Source organism: Macrotis lagotis, chromosome X (assembly GCF_037893015.1).
Source record: "Macrotis lagotis isolate mMagLag1 chromosome X, bilby.v1.9.chrom.fasta, whole genome shotgun sequence".
Classification (NCBI taxonomy): domain Eukaryota; kingdom Metazoa; phylum Chordata; class Mammalia; order Peramelemorphia; family Peramelidae; genus Macrotis; species Macrotis lagotis.
The window spans coordinates 94,524,519-94,538,745 of record NC_133666.1 but is presented as its reverse complement, the minus strand read 5'-3'; the positions used below and the strand labels follow the sequence as shown (position 1 = coordinate 94,538,745).

General features: G+C 36.6%; 1 protein-coding gene and 1 long non-coding RNA gene across 4 annotated transcripts in view; both read right to left on the bottom strand.

Annotated features, from left to right (window-relative positions):
- Positions 1-14,227, bottom strand: part of MCC (MCC regulator of WNT signaling pathway) — a 219,108-nt gene that overhangs the window by 147,055 nt on the left and 57,826 nt on the right. The gene's annotated exons all lie outside the window — the stretch shown is intronic.
- The window catches only part of LOC141499949 (uncharacterized), a 53,734-nt gene continuing 40,436 nt past the window's right edge, over positions 930-14,227 (bottom strand). The window contains exon 2 of the long non-coding RNA XR_012471802.1: positions 930-14,106. This is a non-coding gene — a long non-coding RNA (uncharacterized LOC141499949). The remainder of the gene's footprint in view (positions 14,107-14,227) is intronic.

The window sequence follows — 14,227 nt, the reverse complement described above, 5'->3', positions numbered from 1 at the left end:
GTGGGCTGCGCCACTCAGCGACCCTACAGCAGAGTCAGAGTGAAAGGAGAGAGAAAATATAGTACATGCTAGTGGAGAAATAAGAAAGGAGGGAGTTGCAATCAGCAATGGCAATGTTGGAAAAATATGGAAGTAACTTTTGTGATAGACTTATCCTAAAGAATGTGATCCACCTGCAACAGTATTGGAACACAGACTGAAGCACATTTTTTGTTATTATTATTTTCTGGGGGGTGTTGCAGGGCAAATGGGACTGGGTGGCCTGCCTAGGACCACAAAGCAGGATGATTACTGGGTATCTGAGGCCGGATTTGGACCTGGGTGCTCCTGGCTCAAGGGCCAGTTATCTGTCTGCCACCCAGCCTCCCCTACTATTATTATTATTACTAGTTTATTTTATTTTGGGTCTTTTTTTTGTTTTGTTTTTTGTAGGGCAATGGGGTTGGGGTGGCTTGCATGGGGTCACACAGCTGAGTGATTATTGGGAGTCTGGGGACAGATTTGGGCTCAGGTGCTCCTGGCTCTAGGGCCGGTGCTCTGTCCACTGTGCCACCTGGCCATATCTACAATTCTTATTCTTATTATCTTTTAATTTTAATATTTTCTCTCCCCTTTACTTTATCATTTATGTGGGTCTATATTTTCTTGGGGGGAGGGAGAATTATGTTTATACTTAAACAAGAATATTTTAGTAATGTATAAAAAACATGATCTATACAAAATGAGAATAAATAAATTATTGCCTTTAATTTAAAAAAAAGTTCTTATTATGTTATTTTGCTATCTCTTACACTTTATTTTTCTTCCTTAAGGATATGATTTCTCTCTCATCCCATTCAATTTAGATCAATGTATACCATAGAAACAATGTAAAGACTGGCAGATTGCCTTCTGTGGGGGGTGAGGGGGAGGGAAGTGAGATTTGGGGGAAAATTGTAAAATCCAAAATAAATAAAATTTAAAAAACAATTACATCTATTTCTGTGGGGAGAAAGTATGAAAACGATTGAAGTAACAAATAAACTAAAGAACTGGCTTTATGAAAACTCTAACGAAATAAAATAAAAAACAACAAACAAAAAATTAGCCAAAGGTTAATTTGATTAAAAAGAAAGAAAGAACGGGGCAGCTAGGTGGCACAGTGGATAGAGCACGGGCCCTGGAGTCAGGAGTCCTTGAGTTCAAATTCAACCTCAGACACTTAATAATTACCTAGCAAGCCATGCCTTGCAAAAACTAAAAAATAAATAAAGAAGAAGAAGAAAACCAAATGTCACTATCAAAAAATGAAGAGTGAATTCACGACTACTGAAGAAGAAATTAAAGCCCAAGTATATGCCAATAAATCTGACAATCTAAGTGAAATTGATATTTATAAAAATATAAATTGTCCAGATTTACAGAAGAAATAAAATAAGATAACGCCAGTGTAAAAAAAGAAATTGAAAAATCATCAATGAACTCGACTAGAAAAAAATACAATTTAGGCTAAGATGTGAATTCTACCACCAATCATTTAAAGAAAATTTAAATCTATTACTATGTGTACTTTTTGAAAACATAAGCAGAAGAGCCCTTCCAAATTTCTTTTATAACACAAATAATGGTGCTGATACCTATACCATGAAGAGGCAAAATACGAAAAAGAAAATTATAAGCCAATTTCTCTAATGCATATTGATGTGAAAATTTTAAATAAAATATTAGCAAAGAGATTGCAGTAATCTATCATTAGGAAAAACACTATGATCAGATAGGTTTTACACCAAGAATGCAGGAATGTTTCAATACTAGGAAGACAATCAGCATAACTGACTACATCAATAACAAAAACTATCAGAAATCATATGATGATCTCCAAGAATGATGAAAAACCTTCAGACAAAATACAATATCCATTCCTATTAAAAACTCTAGAGAACATAGGAATAAATGGGAATATTTTTAAAATGATATACAGTATCTATCTAAAATCTAAAATCATCAGTAAACATTTTCTGTAATGAATATAAGCTAGAAAAATGCCCAATAAGATAAAGGATAAAAAAAGGGATGCTTGCTATCACCACTACTGTCCTAGAACAATAATTAGAATAGGCAATATCATCTTTGTAGATGATATGATGGTCTACTTAGAGAGCCTTAGAGATTCAACTAAAAAACTACTTGAAGCAATTAATTTTATTAAAGTTACGAGTATATAGAATGAAACCATAAAAATTATCAACATTTTAATATATTTCCAACAAATCCAAGCAGCAAAAATAGAAAGAGAAATTTCATTTAAAGTAAATGTAGGGGGTGGCTAGGTGGAGTAGTGGATAGAGCACTGGCCTTGGAGTCAGAAGTACCTGAGTTCATATCCGGCCTCAGACACTATAATTACCTAGCCATGTGGCCTTGGGCAAGCCACTTAACCCCATTGCCTTGAAAAATCTAAAAAAAACCCAAATAAAGTAAATGTAGGCAATATAAAATACAAGACAAACCCAGGAACTACATGAATACAATTACAAAACACTTTTTACACAAATGAATGCATTTCTAAATAATTGGGGAAAATTGCTCATGCATAGACTGAACTTGTATAATTAAAAATGAAAATTCTATCTAAATTACTCTATTCAATGCCATACCAATCAATCAACAAATTATTCTATAGAGCTAAGTCGAGACAAATTACAGCGTGTTCAATTGTAGCTGATCAGACCTACACAAGTTCGGAATGCTCTACCACATGTTGGGTACAAGGAGCCCATTTGAACACCTAGGGTGGGTACTCTAAACTTACAAATGTCACATTTCCTTTGAGTTGCCTCAATTCTGTCTTCCTCATAGAGTGTAGCACCCTCAACTGATGAGGGCACATCATGCTGGGAGGTCCTGTGCCAGTATCTCCCATGTTCTACAATCAATGAATATGTCTTCAGGGTGTCTTAGTAAAGCTTCTTCTGACCTCCTTGTGAGGACTTGCCCTACATAAATTAGTTTTTTTGCCAAGCATATTTCTGGCATTCTAATAATGTGTCCAGCCCATCATAGTTGCATTCTCTGTAGTAATGTTGGAATGCTAGGCAATTTAGTTCAAGAAAGGACCTCAGTGTGTGGTATCTTTTCCTGCCAGGTGATCTACAGAATCTTCCTAAAAAAATTTAAATGGAAGTAATTCAGTTTTCTGACATGGCCCTAGTAGACATTCCAGGCATATAGCAATGGAGTCAGCACAATGCCTCTGAGGGACCTTCAGAGTGGTAATCAGTCTGATACCTCTTCTCTCCCACATTTTCCTTCGGAGCATCCCCAATACTGAGTTAACTATGACAATGCATGTGTCAACTGTATTACCAATTGTACCTCCTCGGAAAGGACACTGTCAAGGTAAGTGAACTAGTCCACAGTACTCAAAACTTCTCCCTTTGCTGTAATCGATGGTTCACACATATGGATGGTGAGGTGCTGCTTGACAGCGCACTATGTTTTCTTGATGTTAATTGTTAGACCAAAATTAGCAATAGTCGCAGAAAATAGATACATAGTTTGTTGCATCTCAGTTTCAGAGGCTTCATTTAAGTGCACAAAAACTGCAAATAGAAGATCATGTACCAACATTCCCTCCACTTTGGTCTTGACCTGTAGACGTTTCAAGTTGAAAAATTTGTCATCAGTTTGGTAGCTGACCTTAACACCATGTTCATCCTCAGTGAGGATATTTGATAACATGGCTGAAAACATGCTAAGAAGTATGGGAGCAAGGACATGTTCTTGTTTCACTAAAATGGTGACTGGGAAATCTTGAGAGCATCATCCACTATCCAGAACCCAGGCCTGAATGACATCATGAAATTGATGTACAATACTGTTGAACTTCTCCAAATTTTAACATAATTTTCCATAAAGCCTCATGACTGACAGTACTTGGTGAGATCTACAAATGTTGTCAGCAGATGTCTGTTCTGTTCCTGGAACTTTTCCTGGAGTCATAGGATAGCCACACTAGCAGAATAGCATTCCATCATAATCATATCCCACAATTTGTTTAACCATTCCCCAACTTATGGACATGCCATCAATTTCCAGTTCCTTGCCACCAGAAAAGAGTTGCAGTGAATATCCTTATACATATATATAGATCCTTTTGTTTCCTGTGTTTCATCTCTTCTGGAATATAGACCTGGTAGCAGGTCAAAGGGTAGGTATAGTTTTATAGCCCTTTGGGTATAATTCCAAATTGCTCTACAGAACTGTCAAATCATTTCACAACTCCTTCAACAGTGTTTCAATGTCTTATTTTCCCTATTTCCCCTCCAACACTTGCCATTTTCTCTTTCTATGCTACTAGTCAATCCAATAGGTATAAAGTAGTATCTCAGAATTGTTCCAACCTGCATTTCAACCACTATGACATTTTAAAAAATTATGGTCATAGATAGCATTGATAACCTCATCAGAAAACTGCTTACAAATTTTGATAATTTATCAATTGGGAAAACAAAGTATTAAAAAGTTATCTCTCCTGATTGTATTTTCCAGGACAGTTGTTTTTCCAAGAAGATATTTCACACTGTCCTCTAGTTTTTCATTCTTTTGGTTTTGGTTTGTTTTATTGTTTCTTGAGTTCTGACAAAGTCATCAGCTTCCCTTTGCTCAATTCCATACTAAGTAATTGTTTCTTCAGTGAGCTTTTGTATCTCCTTTTCCATTCGGCCAATTATCCCTTTTCAAGCCATACTTCTTTTCTTTGGCTTTTTGGACCTCTTTTTCCATTTTGTCCAGTCTGGTTTTTGAGATGTTATTTTCTTCAGTATTTTTAGTGTCTTTTTCACTAAGCTACTAACTCAGTTTTTATGATTTCCCCATCACTCTGATTTCTCTTGACAATTTTTCCTCTGCCTCTTTCAGTTGTTTATAAAAAATATTTTTGAGCTCTCCCATAGTCTCAGCCAATTCCTATTTTTCTTAGAGGCTTTGAATGTAGAAGCTTTGACTTTGCTATATTCTTCTGAGTGTATATTTTGATTTTTCTTATCACCAAAGTAACTCTCTATGATCAGATTTTTTTCTACTGTTTGCTCATTTCCCCATTTGATTTTTTTTTTAAAGTAGGGTTCTTCTTCTAGGGTGGAAGATGTACTATCCTAAGCTTTTTGGGTTTTCTTCAGCTATTTTCAGAGATACAACTAGGGGGCCTGAAGGTTTTCAGTTCTTACAAGATGGCATGATCTCAGGAGATTTTTACTACTCTGCTGACCTGATCTGTGAATGACCATAATCACTTTCTACCCTGAAACTGTGAGAAGGGTCCCCCTACTCTCTTGCAGAAGTGATGTCTGTTGTCTACTACTACTACGCTTCTTCCTAGGACTGCAACCTAGATCAGAGTATAGACAAAGAAACAGAGTCATGCTTCAGTGATAGTAATGAGACTCCTATAATCTCCTTCTGATCCCTATTCTATCTGTGAACAGAGAGCTACAAAAGCAGCTCCCTCTGTTAATTCAATGGCTCCCAAGTACAGTCCATTGGGGCCGGGTCCGCACTGCTGAGGCCTGCACTAGACTATGATCCACTCTCATTCCTGTTGACCTTTCATTTCACCACTGCCACTAACCCAGTAGCCCCACTTCCTCCTGGATTGTTGGGGTCAGTTGGCTCCAGTGCAGTAACACTGCATTTCTCTCCTCTCATCCTATTGGAAAAGACACATCCTGTCAATCTTCCAAGTTGTCTTCAGCTAGAAAATTGTTTCACTCAATCTCTTTGTGGGTTTCTCTATAATTTGTTTAAAATAATTATTTAAAGGTATTTGGAGTGGTTTGGGAGAGAGCTCCAGGGTATTTCTGCCTTATTCTGCCACCCTGGCTCCACTTCCCCATCAAACATTTCTTCTAGAAATAGTTTAAGAATGATAGTTTGGTCTTTCTTTAACATTTCTTAACCCTGAGAGGACTTCACTAGGGATATTAACCCTGAAATGGTTTTATTAGGAATATTCCACTCAAACACATGAAAAATGTTCCAAATAACTAATCTTTATAGAATTGCAAAAGAAAATAATTCAAATTCCACCTTACATCTCATATTGGCAAAGAAAATAATGGAAGAAAATGGCAAAATGACAAAACTTTTGAGGGTTCACTTCTGACCTTTCATCATCAAAATGGGAGTTACCCCTACTCCAATTTCCAGTTTTAAGTCTACCTGACCTTGACTATTGATGGGTCAAGCCTAACTACTCTTGACAGTCATATTCCACAGGAAATGACATATTGGATTTAAAGGTCATGCATATAACTTACCTACTGGAGAATACCTTGAGCCAGGTGCTTGACGACTCCCCAAGGCCTAGCCCTTTGCCACCTAACCTGTTCTCAAGCTGCTTACTGACTCTCCAGGAGGAGAAAAAGCTTTGATCTGTCAACTTTGTTGGCTAATGTAATAAATACTGAGCAATTTTACAACTTCAAGGCTAAATGTGAATTCTTTCCCCTTCAATCCTAAATTGGCAACACCAATCCTGCAGAAACACAAATACTCACTACTTTTTTTCTTCAAAAAGGAAAGTTTTAATCAGGTAAAGTGACAGATCATATGGTATATTTTGGGTAGACTGGCTGTTATTTTTACAATGTTCAAAAAGGCAAAGTGAGAATTAAGTGGCTTCCCCAACAAGCTGACTTGGTAGTTTGCTGAAAAGGAAATTATCCCCATCTCCTCATGGTTAAAACAGCTTTAATTATACCATCAGCTAATTATCTTCTCTTACTCTTTCCCCTCTTCACAATTCTTGTTAGTAGCTAATTGGTATAAATAGCAAATTTTTGTTACTTTATTACCTTTCACATAAGGTCTCTGACTGTTTACTCAGTCAATACCTTCATAGCTCATTTTGAACTACAAACAAAAAAAGTCAGCAGGTTTTTTTTTAGGTAAGACTTTCTCCTTTGCCCTTATCAGTCCCTAGACAAACCATAATTAATAGGATTCCATATTTATGTTTTCAAAAGGAATATAAAGTAGTAAACACATCAAGTAAAAACCCCCATAAACTGCCTTAGTTTACACAGAAGGAGACTACTAACAGGAAATAAAGACTACTCAGTATCTTGTGAAAAATTGATAGCTATACCTCATACAAGTAGCTCCCATTTAACCCAGATGTCTATTGCTTGTTGCAACAATATCCATTCCTTGCTCTTTACCAAACAAAATTCTATATACTAATGATCTAAATCACTGTTTCTTTATTATTTCAGGGAGTAAAAATAAACCACTAACCCTGCTGATAGCAATTTATTTACTCATGTGAGTTTATCTTCAAAGGTTTGTCCTTTTCTAACCACTAGTATTCAATACATTTTGGTATCTATTGCTGGCACACATAAAATTTATAGCTATTGCTCTGGAACTGATATGTATACACAAAGCTGATGAAGAGAACCATGGGCATGGTAAATATTGAAACCAAATGGAAACAAATTTTGTAAATTATTTTGTTCGAACTGTTAAAAAAACAATCTTCCTTCTTCCTATTTCCCCCTCTGTTAAAATACTGTGTCCTGACCTTGAGCAGGTACTAGAAACAACATCTGAGACCACTGTACTAGAATGCAAGGCCCTTTGACCCCTCCCCAACTCTCCAACAACAGACTCCCAGGGCCACTCCCATCAAGTGGAAGCTACGGGAGAATTTAAGGAGATTTAGGGAGGGACTCTGGTCTTTTTCAAACTTCTGCTGAATCAAGCAGCTGGCCTGCCTAGATTAATTAGCAATCCAACATGGCTTTTTCTTTTATCGCTTCTTAACTTTCCTATTACTTTCTTTTGTATTGTAACTTCTTTTAATAAATAACTATTTTTTTTACACCTGCATTCCCAAATCAAAGAGTGATTCTTCACAGGTGGATGACTGAACAATTGGCAACATACCTTTTCAGAAATTCACAGAATGGTAAAGCTGGAATACACCTTAGAAATTGCTTAAGTGTCTGCAGACAAAGGCACAGATACCTTGTTGTTTTGTCACACAAGAATGTAGCAGAGCAGTAAGGACCGAAGAGAGATTTAAGGGAAAAGAGCAACTCTCTCCCTCAAATCCACTCTAAATTCCCATCATATTTCAAAGAAAACAGTCTCCTTTATCTCAGAACTATTCTTTCTACTCCCTCAAAAGTTCTATGCTAGAAAAGCAGGTTTCCATTTTGGTAAGTGGACAATATTTCAGACTAACAATTAAGTAGGTGAAACCTATTGTTGCTATTGTTTGTCCTCTGTTCTTGAAGAGGACTATGACCTCAGGGACTTGATGTCATGACATGCAGGTTAATTGGATTTAAGTGAGGGAGGACTCTGCAAAGTCACCAGCCTCACTTTCTTTTTCAGAGCCATCTGGGGTCCCAGTACTAGATATGGATCAAGACAACTAAAGATGGCCCTGGATGCCATGGGAGACCTTAGTTTTTTAAACTTTAACAGCTTTCTTCTTTAACAGCTTTCAGCTTAACTGAGGCAATGCCCATTCAATGATTAAGGTTAAATAAGAAAAAAATAAGGCAGAAAGCTACCTAGATCAAAAGAAAAAAAATCAATGGGGCAACATATGAAACTGCAAAGAACAGTGACTTGAATTCGTCTGCTATTTCTTCAATAATGTTATCTTATACATCATTTAGCAGTTTATATATAAAGGAGTTTAAATGCTATCAGTATTTCTTTTTGCCTACAATACAACTCAAATTTGCATTTGTTCCCCTTTGATTACTGCAAATCTACAAATGATCAGGAAAACTAGTGATCAGTTCTCCTTTTTGTTAAAAAACAGATATGCCTAATATAGACACAAAGACTGGAGGGAGTTCAAAGAGCAGTTAACATTCCAGTTGTGTGATCTGACTACACTCAGCTTTACAGGCAGGTGGTGATCTCTTTGTCCCGGGAGCATTCTCAACTACACAAAAAGTATAGAAAGAGTACAAAATAAAGCCATGTTTCCAGGGTTTTATTTATGAAGGACAATGCTCCTACCTTAAAAGGACTTCTTTATTTCTTCCAAAATTTTACCCACAGTCTGAATATCAGTAGATGACTCCATGTATTTCCCCCCCCAGATATCATCACATAGTCTTATATGAAATTAAATCTAATTCAACTTTTCTTTCCTACTGTTTTTTTTTCTCGTTCCTCTCAATTAGTGTTATATATTTGTGCTAGAGAGCAGGATGTTTTCACTGAGACTAATCTATCAATAAGAGCTTTCAGCATTACTTAGACTAGAGCACTTTGATTACCTTCTCCAGGGATCAAAGAATATTCCCTAAGTAGATGCTATTTACAGAGTGCTCTATTTGGCTGTATTATAGCTGAATGTAATGATGATTTCTTTTTCAAGCCTTTAACAAAGCAGCACAGTTGCCAAAAATCAACCAGCCACATGAAATAAAAAAAAGGCATAGAGATATGAAAATTTATACAAATTTTATATAAACATGGATTCCTGTATATTAATACAATGCAATATTTCTCATGAAACCTTTATTTTTTAAAAATGACTGCATATGAAATTCCAGAAAGTCACTAGTTCTAGGACACTCTGAGTGAAATACTCCTGGTTCAATCTGTCTCCCACATAATAAATGTCTGACTATGGACAAATCCCCAAACCTCTCACCCTCTTAGATTACAGATAAATTATCTGCATCTTTAAAAGGAGTTTTCACATTAGGAAGCCCCTTTGTCAACAAAGAAAAAATAATTAAATACCATCTCCAGACACTCTATCACTAATGTAGTCAGGCATTGAAATAAAAAAATAAATAACATATACACATATATGTGCATATATATAATTGCATTTTGAATATATATATATATATAGAACTGCATTATAAGAATGTATATGCATAAAGATATAATTACATATATAATTGTAATACAGAATACTTTTGGTGTATGCCACCACTACCTAGCACTGAATATGTGCTTTTTGACTTGAGTTGTTTAATAAGTCTAAGAAATAACTTTCAGCATTTTCCTTTTCTTTCCAAACCTATTCAGAATCACATCATTAAAGAGATTACTTTCTCTAAAGAAACACCTGGGAATTTATCAGAGAATATTTTGTAATTTACATAGAATTGTTCAGCAACACCTTTGCAAAAAAAAGATAATTAAAATACTAACCAAGCCCTACAACTTGCAGATTCTCTTTAAGCAAGATATCAAATTTCCTTTTTCAAAATAAATGTTTAAAAGTCCAAATCAACCAACTAGGGACCACAAGGAATACAATTAAGATATAATTAATAAGAAATAGTGCCTGTGCCCTTTAAAAAATACCATTTTCCCCCACACCTTGAAAATTTCTACCAAGCTAAATCAAAAGTAAGGTAATTGTTGCTTTCTTTGATATATTAACATGTACATTCTGGCTGACTTATTTGTATAGACTGCTGTGACAGACTGGCATGATTTAACAGTAGGGATCTCTTTGACAGATTTTGATAAGAACACATTATTTCATATTATTTTATGAAAGTACAAACAAGAAAAGTGAAGAGCCAGCAAAACAAGGTTGGCATCTACACACAACTGCTGAACAACGCAGAACTGATTTCTGCTTTCTTCCTCTTAGTCACATTTTAGAAAAGGCAAGATTTCAAAGACATGACCTTGACTCATTCAACTCATCTGCTTATTATAAGACACTCAGATGAATTTTTTTTGTAATTTTAGCTTCTTTTTTCCCCAGAGTTATCTGATCTGATCTCCGTCCTGAGCTGAGCATTAATAAAAGGATAAATTAGTCCAAGAACTACAATGACAAAAGACAGGCTAAAATATCAGACCCTTAACAGCATGCTGAGATTTTTCAGACAAATGACTCCATTCAGGACTTCTAAGACATCAAAATACATACTAAGCAACTTATCTACATTTTTTCCAATCTTATTTAAAATTACCAACACTAAGCAATGATTTTTTGTCTTTTTAAAAAATATTCCAGAAGATGGTGACAGGAAAAGATCCTCTTCTAGGTGTTCTCTCCATAGTATTTCAAAAATCTTAAAATTATGACTAAATTTTTGAGAGACAAAACCCACAGAAAGATCCAATGAGGCAATTATTCAGATCAAGGTAACCTGGAAAATACTAGAAAAATTCAACTCCATAGAGTTAGAGTGGCATCCCCCATCCCAGAGGCTCCTTGCAGCAGAAGCAGTTTCCTGACCTACACTCCAAGGAGCAGCAGGCACAATTTGGAGGATGGGGGGGGGGGGGGGTGAGATCCCTGTCAGAGCAAGGTGAAGCCCAGGCACTCAGGGTACTCAGAAAAGCAGCAGCCGCCAAGGCAGTCCAGATCCAGGAAACAGAAGCAGGCAGAGCCTGAAAATAGTAGCCTCCAGGCAACTGAGCCTTGAGTGCTCAGCCCAGCCAAGGTAGGGGAGGGAGACTTCTGAGGTCTGTCCTCTGTACCTAGAACAGGATTCTGGGGCTCTGACCACATTTAGATACTGGTCACAGTCTAGGTCCCCCCATAGAGGGGTGCACTTGTGGTCATTCACAAACCAGGAGAGCAGAGTTTCACACATTGAGATCCTTGGGAGGGGGGCAATAATACTGAAAAACTCAGGGAAGCACCCCAAACCAGGTACAGGCTGGGAAAATGAGTAAACAGAGAAAAAAGAGGCACACCATTGAGAAATACTTTTTCTATGATCCCAAGAAGGATCAAAATACTCAATCTGAAGATGAGGAAGTACAAGCTTCTGTATCTAAAGACCCCAAGAAAAATAGAAGTTAGGCTCAGGCTATGACAGAGCTCAAAAAAGATTTTGAAAATCAAGTAAGGGAGAAATTGGGAAAATAAATGAGGGATGCTGGAAAAATATGAAAAGAAGTCAACAGCTTAATCAAGGAGATCCCAAAAATGCTGAAGAAAATAACGTGTTAAAAACCAGCATTGGTCAAATGGATAAAAGTTCAAAAAGTTGTTGAAGAGAAGAATGCTTTAAAAAGCAGAATTGGTCAGATGGAAAAGGAGATAAGAAAGTTCTATGAGGACAACAAATCCTTCAGATGTAAAATGGAGCTTAAGGAAGCTGAAGATTTTATGAGAAGTCAAGACAAAATACTTCAACACCAAAAGAATAAAAAATGAGAAGAAAATGTGAAACATCTCATTGTAAAAACAACTGATCTCGAAAACAGATTCAGGAAAGATAATTTAAAAATTACTGGGATGGGGCAGCTAAGTGGCACAGTGGATAAAGCACCGGCCCTGGAGTCAGGAGTACCTGGGTTTAAATCCAGTCTCAGACACTTAATAATTACCTAGCTGTGTGGCTTTGGGCAAGCCACTTAACCCCATTTGCCTTGCAAAAAAAAAACAACTAAAAAAAGAACATTACTGGGATACCTGAAAGTCATGATCAGGAAAAGAGCCATGATCGCATTTTAAAAGAATTCCTACAGGAAAATTGCCCTGATATCCTAGAAGCAGAGGGCAAAATAGAAATGGAGAGAATCCACCAGTCTCCGGAAAGAGATCCAAAAAAAGAACCCCCAGGAATATTATAGCCAAGTTCCAGAACTAGAAAGTGAAAGAGAAAATATTACAAGTAGCCAGAAGGACACAATTCAAATATCATGGAAATGCCATCAGGATCACACAGAACTTAACAGCAACTACATTACGGGCTCTTGGGCTTGGAATATAGTATTCTGGAAAAAGAGCTTGGAATGCGAACGAGAATCAACTACTTAGCAAAAGTGAACATCCTCTTCCAGAGTAAAAGATGGACTTTGAATGAAAGAGGGGAATTTCAAATATTCCTATTGAAATAACCAGAGCTGAACAGAAAGTTTGACCTTCAAATACAGGATTCAAGTGAAGCATAGAGAGTGGAAGAGAAGGGTAGATTATAAGGGATTTAATGATGATGAGCTGCATGTATTCCTGCATGGAAAGATGATCCTGATAATACTCATATGAACTTTGTTATGTAATAGAGCAGGTAGAAGGAGATTTTATAGATGAAACACAGGAGAAAGCTGAATGTGAAGCTATAAGATATTGTAAAAATGGAGTCAATGGCTAAAAGGGAAATGTACTGGGAGTAAGAGAAAGGAGAAGTGGAATAGACTAAGATATTTCATATAAAAGATATATATATATATATATATTATATGCTATCCTCCATCACCCATCTCTATAAAGGTAAAGGGAATAGATTATCCTATGACAATTACAGGAGGGTTTCTCTTTTAGTCATTATTGGTAACATTATTGCCAGAATCCTTCTCAATAGGCTGGTCCTGAAGACAGTCACATCCTTGAGAGCCAGTGTGACTTCAGAATGAGTCAAAAAATAATTATTATGAAGTTTCCTATCCTAAGACTCCAGGAAAAATGCCAGGAACAGAACTTAGGTCTGTATATAATATTTGTAGATATGATCAAGGGCTTTGCCACTGTCAGTCATGAGGGCTTATGGAAAATTATGTCAAAATCTGGTTGCCTGGAGAAATTCATCAGTATTTTCCATCTACTTCATGATGGCATGCTTGTCTAGGTTCTGGATAGTGGATGATGCTCTCTAGATTTCCCAATCATCGATGGAGTGAATGAAACAAGGATGTGTGCTTGCTTCTATGTTTTTTAGCATGATATTTTCAGCCTTAATCACATCTCTTGATCCTAAAAAAAAAAAAGCCTTTATCAAACATCTTCACTGAGGATGAATACAGCAGAAAGGTCAGTTACCACACTGTAAATTTTTCAACTTGAAAAGGCTTCAAGTCAAGACCAAAGTGGAGGTAGTGCTGGTGCATGAATTTCTGTTTGTAGATAACGCAGCCTCTGAAGCCGAGATGCAACAAAGTATGGATTGGTTCTCTGCTGCTTGTGCTAATTTTGGTCTAACAATTAACACCAAAAAACAAAGGTGCTCCATCAGCCAGCACCATGCCATCCATATGTGGAACCATTGGTTATAGCAAATGGAGAAGTTTTGAGTATTGTGGATAAGTTCACTCACCTTGGCAGTGTCCTTTCCAGGGAGGGTACACATTGACAATAAGGTTGACACACGCATTGCCAGAGCTAGCCCACTATTTGGGAAATTCAGAAAGAAAATGTGGGAGAGAAAAGATATTAGACTGACTACCAAACTAAAGGTCTACAGAGCTATTGTGCTAACCTCACTGCTGTATGCCCGTGAAACCTGGACAG